The sequence below is a fragment of the Stegostoma tigrinum genome, chromosome 5 (assembly GCF_030684315.1).
Source record: "Stegostoma tigrinum isolate sSteTig4 chromosome 5, sSteTig4.hap1, whole genome shotgun sequence".
Classification (NCBI taxonomy): Eukaryota; Metazoa; Chordata; class Chondrichthyes; order Orectolobiformes; family Stegostomatidae; genus Stegostoma; species Stegostoma tigrinum.
In genome coordinates, this window is record NC_081358.1 from 65744763 (window position 1) to 65767371 (window position 22609).

A 22609-nucleotide genomic window follows, 5' to 3' on the forward strand; every position below is an offset into this window, starting at 1 on the left:
TGACATCCCCTCTATACTTTCCACCAACCAGCTTAAAACTATGATCCCTCGTGTTAGCCATTTCTGCCCTGGGAAATAGTCTCTGGCTATCAACTCTATCTATGCCTCTCATTATCTTGTATACCTCAATTAGGTCCCCTCTCCTCCTCCTTTTCTCCAATGAAAAGAGACCAAGCTCAGTCAACCTCTCTTCATAAGATAAGCCCTCCAGTCCAGGCAGCATCCTGGTAAACCTCCTCTGAACCCTCTCCAAAGCATCCACATCTTTCCTATAATAGGGCGCCCAGAACTGGACGCAGTATTCCAAGTGCGGTCTAACCAAAGTTTTATAGAGCTGCAACAAGATCTCACGACTCTTAAACTCAATCCCCCTGTTAATGAAAGCCAAAACACCATATGCTTTCTTAACAACCCTGTCCACTTGGGTGGCCATTTTAAGGGATCTATGTATCTGCACACCAAGATCCCTCTGTTCCTCCACGCTGCCAAGAATCCTATCCTTAATCCTGTACTCAGCTTTCAAATTCGACCTTCCAAAATGCATCACCTCGCATTTATCCAGGTTGAACTCCATTTGCCACCTCTCAGCCCATCTCTGCATCCTGTCAATGTCCCGCTGCAGCCTACAACAGCCCTCTATACTGTCAACGACACCTCCAACCTTTGTGTCGTCTGCAAACTTGCTGACCCATCCTTCAATCCACTCATCCAAGTCATTAATAAAAATTACAAACAGTAGAGGCCCAAGGACACAGCCCTGTGGAACACCACTCACCACTGACTTCCAGGCAGAATATTTTCCTTCTACTACCACTCGCTGTCTTCTGTTGGCCAGCCAATTCTGTATCCAGACAGCTAAGTTCCCCTGTATCCCATTCATCCTGACCTTCTGAATGAGCCTACCATGGGGAACCTTATCAAATGCCTTGCTGAAGTCCATATACACCACATCCACAGCTCGACCCTCATCAACTTTTCTAGTCACATCCTCAAAGAACTCGATAAGGTTTGTGAGGCATAGCCTGCTCCTCACAAAGCTGTGTTGACTGCATTTAATCAAGCCATGCTCTTCCAGATGGTCATAAATCCTATCCCTCAGAATCCTTTCTAACACCTTGCAGACAACAGACGTGAGACTTATTGGTCTGTAATTGCCGGGGATTTCCCTATTTCCTTTCTTGAAGAGAGGAATTACATTTGCCTCTCTCCAGTCCTCAGGTACGATTCCAGTGGAGAGCAAGGATGCAAAGCTCTTTGCGAGTGGCGAAGCAATTGCATTTCTCGTTTCCCAAAGCAGCCGAGGACAAATCTGGTCCGGGCCTGGCGACTTGTCAATCTTAATGTTTGACAAAATTTTCAGCACATCAGCTTCCTCTATCTCTATCCATTCCAACATGCACACCTGCTCTTCAAAGGTTTCATTCACTACAAAGTTCGTTTCTTTTGTAAAGACAGAAGCAAAAAACTCATTTAGGGCTTCCCCTACCTCCTCAGACTCCACACACAAGTTCCCTATGCTATCCCTGATCGGCCCTACTCTTTCTTTGACCATTCTCTTATTCCTCACATAAGTGTAAAATGCCTTTGCGTTCTCCCTAATCCGTTCTGCCAAGCCTTTCTCGTGCCCCCTCCTGGCTCTCCTCAGACCATTTTTGAGCTCTTTCTTCGCCTGCCTGTAATCCTCTAGAGCTGAGCTTGACCCTAGCTTCCTCCACCTTATGTAAGCTACCTTCTTCCTTTTGACGAGAAGCTCCACTGCTCTCGCCATCCAAGGTTCCTTTATCTTACCCCTTCTTGCCTGTCTCAGAGGGACATATTTATTCATCACTCGCAACAACTGTTCCTTAAACAGTCTCCACATGTCTATAGTGCCTTTACCATGGAACAATTGCTCCCAGTCCATGCTTCCTAACTCATGTCTAATCGCATCATAGTTTCCTCTTCCCCAATTAAATATCCTCCCATTTTGCCTAATCCTCTCCTTCTCCAAAGCTATGTAGAATGTGAGGCAGTTATGGTCACTATCACCAAAATGCTCTCTCACCACAAGATCTGATACCTGCCCCGGCTCGTTTCTGAGCACCAAGTCTGGAATGGCCTCTCCCCTCGTCGGCCTGTCAACGTACTGAGTTAGGAAACCCTCCTGAACACACCTTACAAAAACAGCTCCATTCAAATCTTCTGCTCGAAGGAGGTTCCAATCAATATTGGGAAAGTTAAAGCCACCCATTACAACAACCCTATTACGTCCACACTTTTCCAAAATCTGCCGACCTGTGCTTTCTTCAATCTCCCTGCTGCTATTGGGAGGCCTGTAGTAAACCCCTAATGAGGTGACTACTCCCTTGCTGTTCCTAATTTCCACCCATACTGACTCAGTCGGCAGATCTCCCTCGACAAAGGAAGCTTCTGTAGCTGTGATACCCTCTCTGATTAGTAGTGCTATACCCCCTCCTCTTTTTCCACCCTCCCTATTCTTTTTAAATACTCTAAACCCTGGAACATCCAGCAACCATTCCTGCCCCTGAGAAACCCATTGTCTCTGTTATGGCCACAACATCATAGCACCAGGTACTGATCCATGCTCTGAGTTCATCGCTTTTATTCCTGATACTCCTTGCGTTAAAGCAAACACACTTTAATTGATCCCTTGGTTCCTTCCCAGGAAAATCCTTCCCACTAGCTGGTCTACCTCTTGCTATTGCCTCACCTGCATCAACTCTCACCTCCGGTATACAGCTCAGGTTCCCACCCCCCCTGCCATACTAGTTTAAACCCTCTCGAACTACTTGAGCCTCCGGTATACAGCTCAGGTAATATCTACCAATTCACCATTGTCTACTGTACTGGTCACATCCTCAAAAAAGTCCAGAAGATTTATCAAGCAAGAATTGCCTTTAGAGAATGCAATCCAATCCAAAACTTTTCCAGAGTCTGTAGAATGCTAGAAAATGATCACTAATGCATCCAATATTTCTAGGGCCACTCCCTTAAAGTGCTCTGGGGTGCAGAGCATCAGGCCCTAGGGACTTATCAATGCCATTTCCTGAGTAATAGGGATTTCATTCAGCTTCTCCTTCAGACTTAACCTTCTGTCCCCTAGCATTTCTGGAATATTATTTGTGTCCTCTTCAGTGAAGGCAGATGCAAAGTGTTTGTTCAACTGGTCTGCCATCTCTTTGTTGTCTATTATGAATTCACCTTGAAAGTGGCATCGCAGGTAGATGGGATAGTGAAGAAGGTGTTTTGTATGCTTGCCTTTATTGGCCAGTGCAATGAGTTTAAGAGTTGGAAGGTCATGTTGTGTCTGTACATGACATTGGTTAGGCTACCATTGGAATACTATGTGCAGTTCTGGTCTCCCTGCAATTGGAAGGATGCTGCGAAACTTGAAAGGGCTCAGAAAAAGACTGACAAGACGTTGCCTGGGTTGGAGGGTTTGAGGCACAGGAAGATGCTGAATAGTGACTATTTTCCCTGGAGCTTCGGAGACTAAGAGGCGACCTGATGGAAGTTTATAAAATCTTGAGGGGCATGGATAAGGTAAATAGACAAGAGCTTTTCCCTGGAGTGGAGGAATGCAAAACTAGAGGGCATAGGTTTAAGGTGAGAGGAGAAAGATTTAAAAGGGGCCTAACGCCAACCTTTTAAGACAGAGGCGGGTGTTTTTATGGAATGAGCTGGCAGAAGAAGTAGTACAGGCTGGTAAAATTACAATATTTAAAAGGCATTTGGATGGGTATAGGAATAGGAAGGGTTTCGAGGCATATGGCCCAAATGCTGGCTAAGGGGACTAGATTTCTTTAAGATACCTGGCCGGCAAGGATGAGTTGGACCAAAAGGTCGGTTCCCATGTTGTATATCTCTATAATTCTATGACCTGGTTATAACTGCAGGGGACCTACATTTGTCTTCACCAGTCTTTATTTCTTCACATATCTATAGAAGCTTTTGCAATCAGTTTTTTTTCAGCAAGCTTATTTTCATATACTATATCCCCTTTCCAAATTAAACCCTTTTTCCCTGTCTGCTGAATTTTAGATTTCTCCCAGTCCTTGAGTTTGCTGCTTTCTTCTGACCAATTTATATGCCTCCTCTTTGGTTTTAACACAGTTCCTGATTTCACTTGCGAGCCATTGTTGAGCCATCTTCTCTGTTTTACTTTTAGATTCGATTAGATTAGATTCCCTACAGTGTGGAAACAGGCCCTTTGGCCCAACAAGTCCACACTGACTCTCAGAACATCTCACCCAGATCCATCGCCCCATAACCACACCTAATCTACACATCCCTGGACGCTATGGGCAATTTAGCATGGCTAGTCCTAATCTACACATCTTTGGACTGTGGGAGGAAACCGGAGCACCCAAAGGAGATCCACGCAGACACAGGGAGAATGTGCAAACTCCACACAGACAGTCACCCAAGGGTGAAATCAAACCTGGGTCCCTGGTGCTGTGAGCAGCAGAGCTAAACACTGAATCACCGTGCCACCCCAAATTAATCCTCTCTTGTTACACAATACCTTGTCTAGGATGGCTTGCTCTCCAGTTGGTTTGTCGATATATTGGTCAAGGAAACTATGCCTCATACACTCCAGAAGATCCTCCTCCATCATGTTGCTGAGAGTTTGGTTAGTACAATCAATATGTAGCAGACGTCACCCATAATAACTGCTGCACCCTTACTGAATGCATTTCTAATTTCCTGTTTGATATACCCTCCAGCATCACAACTACCGTTCAGTGGTCTGTATACAAAACCCACTAACATCTTTTTCCTTTTGGTGTTCCACAGCTCTACCCATACAAATTCCATATCATCCAGTCTAATATTCTCCCTTACTGTTACGTTAATCCACTCCTTAAACAGCAATGCTACCCCAACTCCCTTTCCTTTCTGCCTCTCTTTCCTGAAAATTGAATAACCCTGGATACTGAGTTCCCATCCTTGGTTATGTTGCAGACAGGACTCCATGATCTTAATTACAACATATCCATTAATAAATTGTGCAGTGATTCATTCACCTTATTACAATGCTCCTCTCATTGAGAAACATTCAGGACCTTTTTTTGACATTTTTTATACTTGTAGAATCATTATGAAATGTTGCCCGTTTTGATTTTTGTCTTTGGTTCTCAGCTTTACACTTTCACTTTTCCCCTTGCTGTCCTTTGTTTCTGTCCCCCCTTTACTTCCTTCAGACTTACAGTCATGGGGTCATAGATTGCCTTGCCATCCCCTCGCCATATTAGTTTAAACCCTCCCCAACAACACGAGTAAGCACTCTTTCTGGGCCATTGGTTCCAGTCCTGCCCAGGTAGAGACTGTCCAGTTTGTATTGGTTCCACCTCCCCCAGAACTGGTTCCACTGTTCCAGGAATTTAAATCTGTCTTGCACCATCCTTCACATATTCATTTCAGCTATCCTGCCATTCTAACTCTGGCTAACACTGATAACAATCCTGAGATTACTACCTTTTAGTTTAACTCCTAGCACCCTAAATTTAGCTTGTAGGCCCTCATCCCATCTTTCAACTATATTGTCAGTACCTATATACACCACAACAGCTGGCTTTTCAATCTCCCCCTGAGAATGTCCTGCAGCTGCTCCGAGACATCCTTGAAACTTGAGCAAGGGAGATGATTGTAAGGAGGACTTTGAAAGTCAGCAGGGCTGTTTCTGTTATTCTCTCTTCCAGTGCCTATGTCGATGCCAGGTTTAATTTCTTTGATGAGACTTCATAGCAAGTGGTACAACTGAATAGCTTGTTGGGCCACTTTAGAGGATAGTTGAGAATCAACAATATTGCTATAGCTTTGGAGTCACATGTAGGCCAGACCAGGTGACGATGGCAGATTTCCTACCCTGAAGGACGTTTGTGAGTCAAATAGATTTTTTCCGATAATCAACAATAGTTTCATGGTCCTCAATAGAATCTTAATTCCATAAACTCGCTGAACGTACCTGCCATCTATATATGATGAAACAGTGATCACAACTCTTTAAGATTTAAGATACCTATGAATAAAGATAAGTCAAGACTTTCCAGGAAGGTACTAAACTGGGGCGGACAAATTATATTCATCTTATAGAAGGCACCAGGGAGTGGTAATTGTTATTTGGCAAGACTATATTTTACATCTGGGAGTTGTGTAAAGATTTACTGATCAGAGTTCAGGATCGGCATACTCTAATAAGGAGAAAGGACAAGGATTGCAAGGCAACAGAATCTCAGCTAATTAAGGCAGGTTGTGAATTTAGTTAAACGGACAGAAGAAACATATATAAAATTTCAGAAGCTAAAATCAAACAGGGTCCATGAGGAATATAAAGAAAGTAGGAAAGAGCTTAAGGAGAGAATTAGGAGAGCTAGAAGAGGCCATGAAATGACCTTAGAAAGTAGGTTATAGAGAGTCCCAAGGCGTTCTAAACATACATTAAAACCGCAGATAATGAGGGAGAAGATAGGACCACTCAACGATAAAGGAGGGAACTTGTGCTTGGAGGTAGATTACAAGGATGGGTGGGCGAGTCTAGGTAGGATGCTCCTCGTGCGATCGGTATGGACTCGGGCCAAATAGACAGCTATAGGGATACTATAGGGATTCCATGAGGGACCCCAGTACAAAGACGAAGCATTTGAAACTATATTCTGCTAAAATTGCCAAACAGATGATACATCTTGGCCTTGTCCTGAATTTCCTAGCATCATAGATTCTAATCTTCAGCAAGTTTGATTCACTGCGAAAAATGTTGAGAAATGCCTAACTGCTGGATACAGCAAAGGTTATTGTCTCTGACAGCATCCCAACTATAGTACTAAAAAATTCTGGTCCCCAACTAGCACTTCTCTTAGTCAGGATAATAAAATGTGAGGCTGGATGAACACAGCAGGCCAAGCAGCATCTCAGGAGCACAAAAGCTGACGTTTCGGGCCTAGACCCTTCATCAGAGGCTTTTGTGCTCCTGAGATGCTGCTTGGCCTGCTGTGTTCATCCAGCCTCACATTTTATTATCTTGGAATCTCCAGCATCTGCAGTTCCCATTACCCCTTCTCTTAGTCAGGCTGTTCTAGTTTGCCATTACTGTGGTGCAAGAAGGTAACATAGTAGCAAGGATGTCATAGTGTAATGCTAGGGGTATAGTGATGAATTGGTAATGTTATTAGACTAGAGGCTCTGGGGACAGGCATCACATGCCACCATGGCAGTTGATGGACGTTAAATTTGAGTAGTACGTCTCAAACTGAAGACTAATAATGTGGCCGTGACAATTGTCATCAATTGATGTTGTTCACTAATGTTCTAAATGGGAGGAAAATCTGTTGTTCTTACCCTGTCTAGCCTTTATGTAACTCCACACCCACACCAATGATTGACTATTAACTGCCATCTGAAATGATCCTCTCAGTTCAAGGGCAATTAAGGATGGGCAATAATTACAGGCCCTATCAATGCCGTCCACATCCTGTGAAAAGACTTTTTTAAATGCTGCGAGATCTGCATACACCTGACAATGTCGAAACTGTCCAGGCAAGTCCATCCATAGAAAAGAAGACCAAATCCAATTAGTTTCTAAAATAGAATGGAACAGAATGGCAATTTATTGTCATGCATATTTTTTACAAAAAAAGTGAGAAGTCTTGTAAGTTGCCATAACACAATGCCTAAATTAATGACAAAAGTCATAAATAAGAAGGAAATATTAAAAGTTAGCATAAGAATTAGCAGCTCCTGGGTTCTAGATAAGTTGGAAAACTGGGCCAAAACCACCATGTAGGGCTGGTCTGAGACTGCAAAGCCAGACCTAGACTGCTCTGCTATGCCTACATGAGGCCTCCACCTTGGCTGTTGGAAGACCTAGAAGCCATTTCCAAAGCAAGGACGGGACCTCCATGCCAAGATAACACCTCTGCACCAGGACTAGATCTTCACACCATGCTGCTGCAATATCCGGAAGCCACTGAAGCCAATCTCCATAACAGGATTAGACCTCCATGCCGAGACAAGAACATCACTCCAGGCTAAGACCGCCCCTCCTAGACAAGACTGCTATGCTGAGAGGCCACCCCACTAGGCTAATACTGCCATTTTGGGTCTTTGGAAGCCACCTCGTCATTAGGCCTGGGCTGGTAGAAGCCATCTTCAGCCAAAGTCAGTAAAAGATAGTAAGGTACCATCATAAATTGAAACATTTGCTAAAAAAAACTTAGGAGGGAAAAATAGTAAAATGGATTGAGTAGATGAATTCTGGGTTCCTGGGCTGCCATCTTATATTAGCTACTTCATTAGTCTACTCTCAATAATCAACAAACTGATGGATGGTGGACAAACGCAACAGAAATGAAGAAACTGAGGGCTGAATCTCATCATTGTGTCAATTTGAATTTCATAGATGGCTTCTCTCCATAAAGTCTAGCAGACTTTCTCATATAATTATGTCAAATCTGCCTCATTAACTACCTGCCCTGCACCTACAGCATCTTCTCGTCCGATGTTAGCCTGATTCTACCACTCACCGTAGCCACTGACAACAGAACCATCTCTAAGAGGCTGTGGTGCACCCAGTCAAACATTGCCAATCTGAGATGCAATGCACAGTTTGTGACATTTGTTCTTGCATCAGAACTTGATAGATAAGGGGACGTTTGTTCCCTGCTTTGTGGACAGGGGTCTGGAGCTTCCTGTTGGACAGGGAAGTGCAGAAGAGAGATGCCTTCTTTCTACAAGAGGCTCGAGACCCTGCCAGCATGAACCAAGATTACCACTTAGGTATGTGCAGTTTCAGCTAAGTGAAGGAAGGCCCAACAACCTAAGAAGGAGTCAATGATATTCTCTACTGCACCAGGGAAGTGCCGGCCTCTTCTCTCTGCTACCTCCGATTCACCTAGACCTTTGTGGCAGCATCCATCTCCCATCCAGGCTCACTATTGCATGCAATATTTTCCCTCATTCATTCACTCACCCAAATCCCAAAACCTCTAATGCTGCATAGCCTCTGTGCCCCTGACTCTTACGCTTGGGTTACCTCATTACTTACCCCTATCAGCACTAGCCCTAATGGCCAAGTCAGTGATGTACATCTCTTCTAACACCTCGCCTTCTCTCATTACAGGAGAAAACATTCCCCAATAGGGCAGAAAGTGACAAGTCAGGTAGAAGGCTGCCTGACATACATCTCCTCCCTACTTACGAGGAGAAGATCCTCAGCCTCACTGTCTGAAGAGGTTGATGGACTGTGTCCAACCCCTGGTTTAGCTTTGGAGGCTGTCTTCAATTTATCGTCCAGGGATCCTCTGACTGAAGGCTGTCTCCCTTGACTTGATTGTGGAATGCTGACAATCATGACAAGCTGAAAACAAAAAATGCTAGCGATCACAATGGGTCAGGCAGTATCCATACAAAGGAAGCAAGCTAACGTTTCAAGCCAAGATGACTCTTCATCAGATGCAGCGTGACTAGTTGTGATCTCCAGCATTTTTTCTTTTCAGTTTTGAGTCCATTCATTCATGGGATGAGGGTGCTGCTGGCTAGGCAGCTTTTATTACCCAGAGGGCAGTTCAGAGTCAATCACATTACTGGGGTCTGGAGTCACATGTGGGCCAAAACAGGTGAGGACAACAGTTTCCTTCCCTAAAGGGCATTAGTAAACAAGATGGGTTTTTCCTGACAATCCACAGTGGATTCATAGTCATCATTGGATTCTTAATTCCAGATATTTTAATATCCATCTGCCGTGGCAGGATTTGAACCCAGGTCCCTGGAGAGTTATATGGGTCTCTGGATTAACACTCCAGCATAAAGCCACCAGGCGATCACCTCTCCACAATGCAGTAATTTGCTCCTAAAACATGACAAGCTTCCTGGATTTGTGACTGTGCTAAATTGCAAGCAGGACAGAGGTTCTGTGAACCTAGTAGCTTTGGATCAGGGGCCAAAGGACAAAAAGCCAAGACAAGGTAAAGCAAAGCAGAGATGCTTTGTGCTCAAAGTGAGTGAGCACCAAGGGAATAAATAAATATCCCTGTGATTCAACCTGGTCCAATCCATTTGTTAGGTACCTGTTTCAGTGTATAAATTGCCCTTCCAGCAGTATTGCGCTGCTATTTGCAGGTGCAGCTTTAAAGTACAGAAGCATGCTTTAAGTGGGTTGAAGATGTGATTTGATGACATAGAGCAGCTGGCAAATGTCTGATGCCAGAGTCTGTGAACCTGTGATACATGCTGTTGCTCCCCATGGAGCATGCCTGGATATGTTGGTGGTAGGAGTGAAAGATGGATATCCAGAGGAGCAAGCAACAAGCTGGAGTCTCCAGGTACCTGCACAGATTTCAATGCTAAGAATTCTCAGCATTTAGTTTTCTCATTGTGAGTGAAATTAATGAAGCAACATCTGGGGTTAATTAGGCTGATAATAAGCAATAATCCCTCTTAATAGGCAATGGTACACTCCTGAGAATCTTGTTTCAACTTCTGGAATTCTGTTGAGAAATGCAACTGGTTGCACCCATTGCCAAGATTGGCTTTCTCACATGATTCCCGCAGATTTTTCACCATAGCTCACATTGTCCAAGCTCCTATAAAATTCCATCTTGGGAGAACAAACTCAACCTCATCAAAGATGTTCACATCTCATGAAAATAAGTGTAGGGCCTACCTTCTTCAGTTTGATCATAGTCAATTTTTATCACTTGGGTTTAAATTATCCAATGATATCTATGATTATATATACAATATCTGAACTTGATAATAAACACAAATTGCACGAGGAAAATTTGCAACTTCTATCAAAAAGTTCTGTGGTGGCATTAGATGAGAAGGAGCTGCAGGCTTCAAAAAAGAAATCAAATAGGATGAGTCTCAATTGCAAAGGAAATATACATCTTTGTTGGCATATCCACATAAAATAGAGAAATACTGCATAATGTTCAATGAGTCTTTGAGACTGAAAACTTTTTAATACTATAATCTAATTAAAATGATCAGTGTCTCCAACTGCTCTGCCCAAGGATGTGACTGACAGCATCCATTAATTATCTGTTTATCAGGTCTTTTCAGTTACTAGGAACTGATGCTTCTGATATTGATAGATACATTCAAAGGTGAAGAGCCCAGAAGGCATGCATGATAAATCTTTCCCACAGGTTCAGAGAGAAAAAATAATATTTTTACGCCATTCATGCCATCTCCAAACTGACGAATTTCATGAACTTCACATCAGGTTGGTGGCATATGTGTGGTTCCATTCCACTAATCTGGTTTGGATTGACTACAGAGGGATCTTTTTGGTGAAACATACAATGTACATTGTATTACATTAAAATATTCAATCTGATTATATCTTATCTGCTTTCTTTCCAGAGCAAGGCAAATTTAATGAGTCCACCCGATACATTATAAAGGAACATCATTCTCAAGCAGAAGTCCATATCCCTGCTTGAAGCAGGCAGCCATTGAGATACCTCAATAACATGTATGTATAGCATCCTTAATGTAACAAAATGTTCTAAAGCATTTCACAGAAGCACAATGAAAGAAAATTGCCACATTGACCCATTAGGATTGATAGACAGAAGCTTAATCAAAGGTGTAGGTTTTAATGAATATTTTAAGGAAGGTCAAACTGACAGAGAGGTTGAAGGAGGAAATCCGGTAGATTAATTTTGAGGAAGCTGAAGAAATGACTACCAATGGCATAATAAAATTGCACATGATGAATGGACCCAAATTAAATCAGTGCATTTTTCTCAAAAGTGTCGAGGAGATGGTCGGAGTATGGAAGTCACTGAGGATTTGAAAACATGGATGACTTCATCCTCTTTTGAAACTGTTAACTAGAAACATACTGAAAGAAAAGTAGCAATAATGGAAGAAAAGTAACACAGTGCAAGGCACTGACCACAGTTCATGAACAGGTAGTTGGCATATTAATTGCTGAGGCATTGGTTTACACATTGCATTTGATTGCATCTCCTGAAATTTATTTGTATTTGCCCTGTTTTCAAATGAAAGTTATTTGCGATGCAAGATTAGTCATACACTGCAGCTTGCATGTACTGGAAGGTGATATGGATCACTGGAGGAATCCTACTCTCATATGTACCATCCCATCTCCAACATGGACACATAGAGATCTACAACTCAGAAGCACTTGTCAAAAACAATCACCCAACTATTTTAGAGATAATGGGAACTGCAGATGCTGGAGATTCCAAGATAATAAAATGTGAGGCTGGATGAACACAGCAGGCCAAGCAGCATCTCAGGAGCACAAAAGCTGACGTTTCGGGCCTAGACCCTTCATCAGAGGGGTCACCTCTGATGAAGGGTCTAGGCCCGAAACGTCAGCTTTTGTGCTCCTGAGATGCTGCTTGGCCTGCTGTGTTCATCCAGCCTCACATTTTACTACCCAACTATTTTAGTTTCATTTTCCAACATGTGGACCGTAGCCTTGGATGCCTTGGCATCACAAATGCACCTCTAATTTTTTTTTAAAAGTTAGGAGGATTTTTGCTTCTACCACCCTTGCAGGCAGTGAATTCCAGATTCCCACCTCTGTCAGAGTGAAATATTTATCATCACATCTCCTTCAAATCTTCTGACCCGTAACATGATTTGATCTCTCTATCAATGGAAGAGTTTCTTCCCACCTACCCTATCTCCAGGCCTGACATGGTAATCTGTTGGCTTAGCCTTGCAGTCCCTCTATGGCTTGGTGTGACAGTCATGAGACCGTTATTTTGAACTTTTATTTTTTATTTTTCTAATTTATTCCTATGATCTGGACTTGTTGACCACAGAGATTAACGAGAGATCAGAAGAGGAGATGCAGGAATCAGATGGGAAGGTCAGGCATCACTGATAATCAGTACTTTATCAATTGCTAGCTTAAACTAGCTCAAATTATGAAGAAGGGTCTAGGCCTGAAGCGTCAGCTTTCCTGCTCCTCTGATGCTGCTTGGCCTGCGGTGTTCATCCAGCTCTACACCTTGTTATCTAATGTTCGCCGGACCCAGGTTCAAATCCCACCCTGGCAGATAGTGGAATTTGAGTTCAATAAAATATCTGGAATTAAGAATCTAACGCTGACCATGAACCCATTGTCAATTGTCGGAAAAAACCCATCTGGCTCACTAATGTCCTTTACGGAAGGAAACTGCCATCTTTACCTGGTATGGCCTATGTGAATCCAGACCCACAGCAACATGGTTGACTTTGAACTGCCCTCTGGGCAATTAGGGATGGGCAATGAATGCTGCCTAACCAGTGACGCCCAAATCCTGTTAATGAATAAAAGTCTGTTTCATCTACACTTCCGGCACTAAGGGACACCTAGTCAATACCAGGAAGTTAAAAATCAATCACTACAAAAATCCCAATGTTTTGACATCTTTCCTTTGCATATCTCCTGCTAGCTATTGGAAGGCTTGGGGTATAACCTCATCATATTGATTGCACCTTTCTTATTCCTGTAATAATGATCGAGTCTGGGACTTTGGCGCTAAGATATGATTTGGTAAGTATGACTGTGTTAAACCTATTGATTCACTAGCCTGTGAGACTGCTTTCTCACTTCTTTCACAGGTTGCCTGAGGAGAACCTTGCAAGGTCATTTGAGCAGCACTTGCCTTTGCTAAATCTGTTCATTTGTTGATTCTGGGTTGTTTATTTTCATTTTTATTTGTTTTTTTCTATAGCAGCTTGATAAAACTGAAGATCATTAAAAATATAAGCTAAACCATATAAAGTTGCTAGGTTACCTCAGGGAATATATTTACTCTAATGAAGAGATGGGGCTTTCATGATCATTGTTAAGTCATCTAGCATTTTATCCTAGATTTGTTTATTAATTGATTTTAAATTTCCCCAGCTACCACGGCTTGACTTCAGTTATATTTTTGAGTCCCTGGACCAGTTATTAGTCCAGCAACATTTTTATTAGTCTATCATCTACCACTATTTTTTCCAACAAGCCTATGTGAGCAGAAACAGAAGGCATGGGCAGAAAGGGCACAAAAAAGATGACGTTATTAAACTAGTCTTACTTGCCTTACAATGCCAGTAAAGGCATCATAAATCGTTAATGTCATTTTTCACAAATATAAAATCAGCTGTGGCATTACGACTGCACAACAAGATAATGTACCAAGATTAAAGTTGGAATAATAACATATGGTGATTGTTTAACATGCAAAACAACTATTGACAGTGTTAAAATTGTGCCTGTCAACATAATACAGTGGTTTCTCGAAACAATGAAACATCCTATCACTGTCAATGGCCAAACCTGATGTGGACAGTAAATTAGAAAGTGGAGAGCAGGTGAAAAGCACAGTATGTGGGAAGGGGAGGACTGGTAAATGGTGTTGGTTATAGAAGGCCATGCATCTGTATTGAAGATCCAACACAGTTACTATTCCTGCCATAGCAGTTTCGACACCAACCGCTACATCACCGCTACTGCCATCCCTCACGGCCAACCGCCACTGCCACTATCCTTCTCCACTTCACTGCTGACCACTGCTGTCACCATTCTTCGCCATCCCTGCTGTCTCCATCCTTCACTGCCAGCCACCGAACTCCACCTTGCCACAGGGCTTGTGTTGGACCCCAGGTGCTGCCATGGTCCATTGCTGCCACTGTCTCCACAGCCTCCAAGAGGTAAGTAAAAAACACTAAACGCTAAAAAATATGAGAAAAGAAGGAAACAAAATGGAAGTGAAAAAGAACGTGGATGAAATAGACATGATCCAGCTCAAGATTCCAGACACTGCCTACTCCACCACAGCCATCTTGGAGAATGTTTGGGATTCTCCTTAATCCGATTTTCCAAACACATTTCATGGCACCTTCTAGCCATCCTAATTCCTTGTTTATGTTCTTTATTGCTTACTTTATGTTTCTCAAGGGCTTTGTCTAATTTCAGTTTCCTAAAACTTACATATGCTTCCTTTATTCTTTTCGACTAATCTTTCAACATTTCTTGTCATCCAGGGTTGCCATCCTTATCTTTGCTTCTCAAAGGTACAAGTTGGTCCAGAAATCTGATCAACTGGCCTTTAAAAGGTTCCTACATGTCGGATATGGATTTACCCTCAAATAGCACACCTAATCTAATTTTCCCAGTTCTTGCCTAACGCTGATGTAATTATGGAGCAGTCATTAGCACTGCTACCGCACAGCGCTAGGGATTTGGGATCGATTTCACCCTTGGGTGACGTCTTGTGTGGAACTTGTATGTTCTCCCCATGTCTGTGTGGGTTTCTCAGGGTTGCTCCAGTGTTCTCCCACAGTTCAAAAATGTGCGGGTTAAGTGGATTGATCATGCTAAATCCAGGGATGTGCAGGCGAGGTGGGTTTTAATGATGGGAAATGCAGGGTTATGGGATAGGGGGTTGGGCCTGGGTGGGATGCTCTTTGGAGAGTCAGTGTGGACTTGATGAGCCGAATGGTCTGCTTCCATTGTAGAGATTCTATTCTATGAAATTAACCTTCGTGGCTCATGATCAGAAGGTACTTCAATCGAGCCTTACTGTGTATTACATACCACTAAAGATATCAGTAAAAATCATCATGGGAAATGCCACAGGAGGAAAGGTTGTGGGTTATTGTCCTGCACGGAAGATATAGTTATACTTTTTTTTTATTTAGAGGTTTCACTTGCAACAACTAATGCTTTATCAGCACTGTATAAGCCTTTAAACTCTGGAGAGACTGGGCCGTGAACACTAGAAGCCTCTTTGCAGCCTGGAGGATTACTAATCAGGCATCTCATGACCCACTCCAATAGCAGTAGACATTGCTGCTGAAATATCTCCTGTCCTGATCAAACAGCTCCCCAAAAATAACATCAGCAGTGTTGAATGAGTGCTTTCTAATTTGTTGCTGAGGACCAGAGCTAAAATCCAGCCTTCTGTGCATTCCTCATGATGCAAAGTCCTTTTACATTGTGCGAAGATCAAATGCAAATGTTGACCACTTGTACTCAGACTGAAATTGTGACTTCTTACTTCTTGTTGCCTATTTTTTAAAATTTTCCATCTTACCGCCATTCTGACTTCTCTTTACAGTTCCTCCTGTAATGTTCCAATGAAGCACAATATAAGCATGAGAAACAGCAACTTGTCTTTAAGCACTTTAAAATCTTCCAACTTTATATTGAATTCAACAATTTGAGATAGTGCCATCTGCCTTATTTTGTCTCCCATTTTTCTTTGCTGGTTTTATTTCTTGTTTTTAGCTCTCCTTTTATTTCTTACAAGTGGCAAATGCATACAATTCTACCATTCACACATTCTCAAAGCATATCTTTTACTTGTCTCATTGCCAATCCCTTTGCCTTGGTTCACTACCTCTTTTTCTCTTCTTTTTCTCACTAACCCCATCCCCAACTCTGTTTCACTTGCTTCAAACCTGTTACTTCTCTAATCCTTCTCACGAAATGCCATCAACTTGCAACCTTAGCTCCATGTTTTTCTTTGCACAGATGCTACCTTAACTGATGAGTATTTCTAGCATAGAGATAAAAACGTGTAGAGCTTTATGAACACAGCAGGCCAAGCAGCGTCATAGGAGCAGGAAGGCTGACATTTCAGGAATAGGCCCGAAACATCAGCCTTCCTGCTCCTATGATGCTGCTTGGCCTGCTGTGTTCATCCAGCTCTACACCTTGTTATCTCAGATTCTCCAGCATTTTCAGTTCCTATTATCTCCAGCATTTCTAGTATTTTCGTTTTCTCACTTAAGTCCTGGAAGTTGCCGTTAGTAATTACTCTGCTGATCTTATTTACACTGCACTGTTTTTTTTTACTTAACCCATTATCTTCTCTTGGTTTAGGCATTTATTATTTAATCTCCCTGACTTCCAACCTATAGCAGACCTGTATGGTATTCTTTTCCGTAGCCCATAATCATCTGCCTGGTTTTCTTTTGTGTAACCCACACGTTTTCCTTCCTTTCTGCGGCTTACATTTCTAACTTTTTCCAGTTCCAACAACAGGATAATTCCCTACAGAGGTCACAGATTTGAAAAGTGCGACAGAAGAACACTTTGTGAATCACAGCAGTGCATCTTGTAATTTGCATTCTGTGCTGTCATTGTGAGTTGTTGGTGGAATGACTGAATATCAAAGATGATGGAGGGGTTCAAATTAAGCATTCTGCTCTGCCTTGCATGGCGTTAAGCTTTTTGAATATTGTAGGATTGCACTCATCCAAGCAGTGGAAGGTAATTCCATCACACTCCTAACTCATGCATTTAAATGGTTTTGGGAATACAGCAGGTTAATTATTTACCTCAAATTTGTAGCCTCTGACCTTCTCCTAGTAGTTATCTGGCTTTTAGTTTCTGGCCAATAGTAACTCCCAGGATGTTGATAGTGGGAGATTAAGTGATGGTGATCAGATTAAATATCATGGGGAGATTACTGAATTCTTTGCTGGAATCTTGTTAGAGATGGTCACTGCCTGACACAATGGCAGAAAGAACAAAGAAAATTACAGCAGAGGAGCAGGCCCTTCGGCCCTCCAAGCCTGCGCCGATCGAGAACCTCTGTCTAAACCTGTCATCCATCTATTTTCTATGGGTTTGTAACCCTTTGCTCCCTGACCATCCATGTACCTGTCCAGATACATCTTAAAAGACACTAACGTGTCTGCATCTACCACCTCCACTGGCAATGCGTCCCAGGCACACACCACCCTCTGCCAAAAGAACTTTCCACACATATCTCCCACAAACTTTCCTCCTCTCACTTTGAACTCATGACCCATAGTAATTGAATCCCCCACTCTGGGAAAAAGCTTCTTGCTATCCACCTTGTCTATACCCCTCATGATTTTGTCGATATCAATCAGGTCCCCCCAACAATCTTTGCCTTTCTAATGAACATAACCCTAATCTACTCAACCTTTCTTCATAGCTAGTGCCCTCCATACCAGGTAACATCCTGGTGAACCTCCTCTGCACCCTCTCCAAAGCATCCACATCCTTTTGGTAATATGGCAACCAGAACTGTATGCAGTACTCTAAATGTGGCCAAAACAAAGCCTTTTACAACTGTAACATGACTTGCCAACTCTTGCACTCAATACCCCATCCGATGAAGGAAAGCATGCCACATGCCTTCTTGACCACTCTATTGACTGTGGTACCACCTTCAGAAAACAATGGACCTGAACACCCAGATCTCTCTGTACATCAATTTTCCCCAGGACTTTTCCATTTACTGTATAGTTCGCTCTTGAATTAGATCCTCCAAAATGCATCACCTTGCATTTGCCCGGATTGAACTCCAGCTGCCATTTATCTGCCCAATTCTCCAATCTATCTGTATTCTGCTGTAATCTCTGACAGTCCCCTTCACTACCCCACCAATCTTCATGTCATCTGCAAACTTGCTAATCTGACCACCTATACCGTCCTCCAAATCATTTACGAATATCACAAACAACAGTGGTCCCAGCACAGATCCCTGTGGAACGCCACTGGTCACAGGTCTCCAATTTCAGAAACACCCTTCAACTACTGCTGTGTCTCCTGTTGCCTAGCCAGTTTTTTTTTATCCATCCAGCTAGCACACCCTGGACCCCGTGCGGCTTCACTTTCTCCATCAGCCTGCCATGGGGAATCTTATCAAACACCTTACTGAAGTCCACGTATACGACACCTACAGCCTTTCCCTCATTAATCAACTTTGTCATGTCCTCAAAGGATTCTACTAAGTTGATAGGACATGACTTTCCCTGCACAAAACCATGTTGTCTGTCTCTGATAAGTGGGAATAGATCTTATCCCTTAGTATCTTCTCCAGCAGCTTCCCTACCGCTGAAGTCAGGCTCACTGGTCGATAAGCTCTACAAGTACTACTTGCCTCTTATCAGGCCATGTCTGGATGGCGTGAAGGTCTTGATGCATTTTATTGCAATATGCTTCTGTATGTGAGGAATTGTGAATGGTACAGAACATTGTGCAAACATCAGCAAGCATCTTGGCTTCTGGCCTTAACAATGCCAAAGTCATTGGCGAAGCTGCTGACTATGCTTAGACCGAGAATACTATCCTGAACAATTCCTGCAGTGATGTCCTGGGAATAAGGTGAGTAACACCACCCTACAAACCACCAACCATTAACAACTGTCTTTGTTTGTGCTATGTATAACTCCCGCAAGTGGAGAATATGCTCCTTCGTACCCATTGATAACAGTTGCTAGGGTTCCTTGATGACACACTCAATTAAACAAAGAAAAGGGTAGTCATTAGATACAGACATAGAATCCCTCCAGTATGGAAGCAGGCCCTTCGCCTCAACAAGTCCATACTTACCCTCAGTGTATCCTATCCAGACCATCCCCCATAATCCACACACCCCTGAGCACTATAAGCAATTTAGCATGGCCAATGCACTTAGCCTGCAAATCTTTGGACCATGGGAGGAAACCGGAGCACCTGAAGGAAACCCACGCAGACACGAGAAGAACATGCAAACTCCATATAGACAGTCATCTGAGGGCGGAATCAAACCTGGCACCCTGGCGCTGTGAGGCAGCAGTGCTAACCGCTGAGCCACTGTGCATTCTTAGCTGACCTCAAAATATGAGGGATGGATATTACATAAACATGTACAAGCTTAAGTGTAATTTTGGTCTCCCTGCTACAGGAAAGATGTTGTGAAACTTGAAAGAATTCAGAAAAAATTTACAAGGATGTTGCCAGAGTTGGAGGGTTTGATCTGTAGGGAGAGGCTGAATAGACTGGGGCTATTTTCCCTGTGCATTTCAGGCTGAGGGGTGACCTTATAGAGGTTTATGAAATCATGAGGGGTATCTACAGGGTAAAGAGACAAGATCTTTATCCCACGGTGGGGGAATCCAAAACTAGACAGCATAGGTTTAGGGTGAGAGGAGAAAGATTTAAAAGGGGCCAAAGGAACTTGTAGGGAATGAGTTGCCAGAGGAAGTGGTGAAGGCTGGTACAATTATGCAATTTAAAAGGCATCCGGATGGGTATAAGAATGGAAGGGTTTTGAGAGATATGGGCCAAATGCTGGAAGATGAGACTAGGTTTATTTAGGATATCTAGCATGGATGATTTGGACTGCAGGTTCTGTTTCCATGCTGTATGTCTCTATGACTCTAAGTAAAGGGGCAGTATATTTTGTTTTATCTGAATTAAACCCTCCATGAACAAGTACAGTTTTACCAAATTCCAATCTTGGGTCAATCACTTCATACCAGATCAGAGTTCAGAAGCAGCAGTTTTATCTGGCTGAAGCCATTAAGATAGCATTGTTGAGATGGAAGCAGTTTTTACATGATTAAAGTTATCTTTTGCAGTATTAGCAGATCATGCACTCAAAATTGCTTAATTTGGTAAGTCACCCTTAAATGGCATTTTGTGATTCCCAAAAACCAATGAAAACCCTTTCATTTGTAGTAAGATCAAATCAGCTAACATATTCAATATCCCAAGTACTTACCTTTACCAAGACATTAGACGCAAAAGATCCAAACGTCCTGCTTATTTTCATATTTATCCTCTTTGTCTCTTTCAAGGCAATATCTTCCCCTACCTTGAAGTTCATTTTGTATTTCCTGTCCATATTTTATCTGGAATGATTTCTTGGCCTCTGTCAGCACGAAACTGGAAAGGTGCACACTTACATGAATTGAGATGGATCAAGTGGTACTGTGGATTCAAATACTATCCTTTTCCTCATGGGATTATCTTAAAATCCAGTCAGAGTGGATAGATAACATTTTTCTTAGATTTTAGACAACAGTTATAGACCTGAAGTTAAATGAGTTCAAGCAGAGTCAGCTCTGCTCCCAGTGGATGTCAGTGCGCATTAGAAAAATGCTTGTAGTCATCACTAATTAGGCCTTTCAGTCAAAGGCCTCCAAGTTGAGCAGTATAATAAATAGACATGTCAAACTGTTGCAACAGAGTTGTGGTTAGGGATGAGCGAATACGACAGAAAAAGCTGTTCAAAAATCCAATTTATGGTCCTTCCTTTATGAACTTAACTGGGCATTGGCAGTCCTTACTGGGATCAAGGACCCAGCAGCAGAACTCCTGTCCCCCAGACTCCACCAACAGCTCTTGGTCAATCAGTGACTGGCAGCTATGCATTATTTGGCAGCGGATACAAGGAAACCAGACTAAAGATCAATACAGCAGGGTATCAAAAGGGTATTGTGAGGAATGGGGGAGATAAAATGGTTAGAAAGGCAGGGGTCTTTCTCAGCATTCCCCCATTCTCCCTGGCGTTGAGCCACTTAACCAGTGAATGCCTGAAAATTTGAAACCAATCCTTATCCAGCTTGCATTAGATTTATTGAGATGCATTGTTATCCGCTAAGAGAAAAAAATGAAAAACTGGACCCTCCATAAGGTGAATATTCTAAAATGACTTCTCATTATTCAATAAAATTTGTTGCTAGTATAAAGTCAACAGTTAACAAAGTCACTAGTTCAGTGTGAGGCACAATTATCGGGAACATTTAACATTTTCAGGTTTTTAAGAGACAAGATCAAATTAACTGTGTCATAACAAATGATTTGCAATTGATGTGTTAGTTTGTAAGGTTCTGCTGCAAAACCTCTAGGTGGCACATGCCGATGGATCTAGCACTGGCAATGGTTGTAAGACATGCCCAGAGCTGACATCTTGTTGAAAGGAGGAAACTTTTCAAGATGATCACTCTAAAGATTTTAGGATATCTTGAGCAGAAAGCTGCCACCAATACATTTTCAAGTACTTAGGGCTTACTATGGCTAATGCTAAGCCTTATTGGGTAGGTGATAGTTACTACTGCTATACAATTAATCCAGAGACGCAGATAGATTCTTGGGATCTTGGCTCAAATCCCACCATGGTAGATGGTGGAATATGAATTCAATTATAAAAAGAAAATCTCAATTAAGAGTTAATGATGGCCACAAATTCAATGTCAATTGTTGGAAAAACTAATGTCCTTTTGGGTAGGAAACTGCCATCCTCACCTGGTCTTGCTGAAATGTGACTCCAGACCCACAGCAATGTGGTTGACTCTTAACTGCTGTCTGAGCAATTAGGGATGGGCCATAAATGCTGGCCTAGTCATGGTGCCCTCATCCCATGAATGAATTTTAAAAGATTAATAATAATTTGGAAATGAGGTCGAATGATGACCATGAAACTGTTGTCCACTCATACCCTTTGGGGAAGACGATCTACAATCCTTACTTTGTCCGGCCTACATGTGATTCCAGGCCAACAAAAATGTGGTTGTCTCTTAATTATTCTGTATTGAATTAGGAATGGGTATTAAATGCTGGCCCAGCTCGTAACACCTACATCTCATGAATAAAATGAATAAAATTCATGTGGTGAAAGATCGAGGTCTCAGCAAAGCAGGCACATATTGAGTAGCAGTAACTGGTATATTGCATAATAGTAAAGGATAGGTTATATTAACATTCAACTTGCTACTTATATTAGATTTAGGAAGAGACATTATTATCCCTTAAGAGATAGTAGCTGGATCTAAACTAACTCACAGCTATAGAAAGCTAACAAATAAGAAACTGGATAGCTTACATATCAAGAGTAAGGAGTCAAACTGA

General features: G+C 42.3%; 1 protein-coding gene across 1 annotated transcript in view; it reads right to left on the reverse strand.

Moving 5' to 3' along the window:
- The window catches only part of xkr4 (XK related 4), a 358022-nt gene that overhangs the window by 153605 nt on the left and 181808 nt on the right, over positions 1-22609 (reverse strand). The window lies entirely within an intron of this gene.